This window comes from Orycteropus afer, unplaced genomic scaffold (genome assembly GCF_000298275.1).
Source record: "Orycteropus afer afer isolate SDZICR_OR568_19922 unplaced genomic scaffold, OryAfe1.0 scaffold00327, whole genome shotgun sequence".
Taxonomy (NCBI): Eukaryota; Metazoa; Chordata; class Mammalia; order Tubulidentata; family Orycteropodidae; genus Orycteropus; species Orycteropus afer.
In genome coordinates, this window is record NW_006921914.1 from 126,088 (window position 1) to 128,933 (window position 2,846).

The following is a 2,846-nucleotide window of genomic DNA, read 5'->3' on the forward strand; positions in this document are numbered from 1 at the left end:
CATCATGGAATTGTTATTTTTATTTATTTTGTGACTAATGGAATTAGTTCAGTGAAATATATTTCCCTTCCAAAGTGTTCAGCTTTTGATGTTGTTCCTCAGGGACATGCGGTTTATAACTGCCTACAGCACCCTGGGATGACAGTGGTTTTTGTTGGGCACTTGTCGTTTCTTCTCTGACCATGTCCAGCTGTTAAACTCTACTAATTACCTGCTGATTTCTCTATTCTTTTCAACAATGCTGCAGGGCCTAAATTGCTCTACAAACTAATTCAAATTCTGAGTCTTTTGACAACTAGTTTCTGAGGTCAGAATCTACCCCTTAATTCCTTGGATAAATTCCTCTTGATCATGTTGTATAAGTAAGTCTTTTAAATGCTATTGAATTCAGGTTGCTTGTATTTTGATGAGGGTCATATTCATGACTGATATTGGTCTGTAGTTTTTGTTTTATTTTCCCTGTGGTTTCTTTGTCTGGCTTTGGTAACAAGGTAATAATGCTAGCTTCATAGACTGGTTTAAGAAGCATTTCCTGATCATCCGCTTTTGGAAGTTTAAGAAGTATTGGTGTCATTTATTCTATATATATTTGGTAAAGTTCCCCAATGAAGCCATATGGTCAAGGATTTTACTTTGTTGAGAGGTTTTTGATTACTGATTCAATCTCTTCACTTGCTATGGGGCTGTTGAGATTTTCTATTTCTTCTTCAGGCAGTTTAGATAGTTGTGATATTTGGTTCCTAAAATTAGCCATCGAAATCCCCCAGCACCTGAGGTGGCTTTGTCTTTTAAAACAGCCAACCTCTAAATGTGTGCAAATGAGTGAAAGCCACAAAGGCCACACCTGGTAATCTCACCTCAAGAAGGGAGAGGGTATAATTAATTACGTATATTCAGAGATTCAACTGATCATGACTATTCAATGAGGATCCATCATGGCTATGCGGTGAAGTCAATAAAAGGCCAGGAACAAGGACATTCCGGGGGCTTCTCTGTTAGAACACCCATACATGGAAGAGGCAGGAAGGACTGCACGTCAGGGGATGATGGAAGCTCTGTGCTGGGGTTGTTTTCAGACCTTGTCTAATGTGTCTCTTTGTATCCTTTCTGGTTGTAAAAAGTGAGTAACTGTAAATATAGGTACTCTTTGTGAATTCTGAGAGTTGTTCCAGTGAATTAACAAATCCACTAGGCAATGAAAGCTGGCAGAGGCTGGAGTCCTCCTATTTGGCTACCTGAAAGACAGAGTTCTTCTAATCTGTGTACTCTGACTTAGTTTAAGGTTACTATTTACATAGAACATTATTTTCCAACGTCTCACTTTCAGTCTTTGTGTCCTTGGTGTAAGGTACGTCTCTTATAAAAAGCATAAGGATGGATCACGGTTTTTATGCGTTCTGCCACTCTTTGCCTTTTGAATGGAGAATTTAACCTGTTTACTTTTAAGGTAATGACTTAAATTGAAGGGCCTACTTCTTTCATTTAGCTAATTGATTTTTGTGTGTCTTACGTCTTCTTTATCTCACAATGACTACATTTCTGTTATTTTTTGTGTTATTTTAAAATATTTTCTTAGTGGTTACCACAAAAATTGCATTTAACAACTTACATATACAACAACTTATTTTAGGATGATGCCAATATCAAATATGCAAACAATAAATAGCAAACAATATTAACATACTAAAACTCTATTCCTAATTTACTCCACCTTGCCCCATGCCTGTTGGTGTATCACCAATTACATCATTATACATCCTGTGTATAAATTTTGTTAGGTTAAATTTATACTATTTCTTATGTATTTAATGTTGTAATGCTAGTAGAACTTAAGTTTACCCAATGGAAAGACCATACAATTGGCCCTTTATTTATCCATGTCCTTAACTTTGTTGGAGATCTCTTGTTTGTTTTTAATTTTTTTTTTCTTATCTACTCAAACATCTCTAGTGTCCTTTCCTTTCCATTTATAGTACTCCCTTTAGTAATTCTTGCAAGGCAGAACTGGTGATAACATATTTCCACAACTTTTTTTTTTTTTAATCTGGGAATATCTTGAATTTGCTCTCATTTTTGAAGGACAACTTTTCTGGTTACATTTTTCTTGCTTGACAGTTCTTTTCTTCCAGTACTTTATTTATATATGTATTTCCATTTCCTCCTAGTCTTGAGGGTTCTAAGGGGAAATCAGCAGTCTTACTGAAGACGATTTATACAATTAAGGATGTCTTCTGGCACTGTGGTTAAAGCATTGGACTGCCAACCAAAAGGTCAGTGGTTTGAACCCACTAGCCACTCCCTCAGAGAAAGATGAGGCAATTCGCTTCTGTAAAGATTTGCAGCCTTTGAAAGCTATGAGGTATTTCTATTTCATCCTATAGGGTCACTAAGGAGCTCTGGTGGTGTAGTGCCTAAGGTGTTTGACAGCTAACCAGAAGGTGGGCAGTTCAAACCCACCCCTCGGAAGGAAGATTGGGCAATCTACTTCCATAGAGATATACCTCAGAAACCCAAAGAGGGTTCTCTATGAGTTGAATCAACTTGACAGCAGTGAGTTTAAGTTGAGTTTATAGGTTGGAATCTACTTGATGGCAGTGGGTTTGGTTTGGGTTATTTACATGCTCTTCACTTATCAACTATCTCATTATCCTACATTTTGCATTTACAATAGCAAAAAAAAAAAAGGCTACTTACTAATTACTTTGCAAATCACTGATGATTTATATCTGACAGCAATGAACACTGAGGTGTGACGGAAGAGTAGTGGTGGCCGTGATGTTTAAGATCATGTGTCAGCTTGGCTGGGCCGTGACTCAGTGGTTTTGTAGTTAAGTAATGATATATTT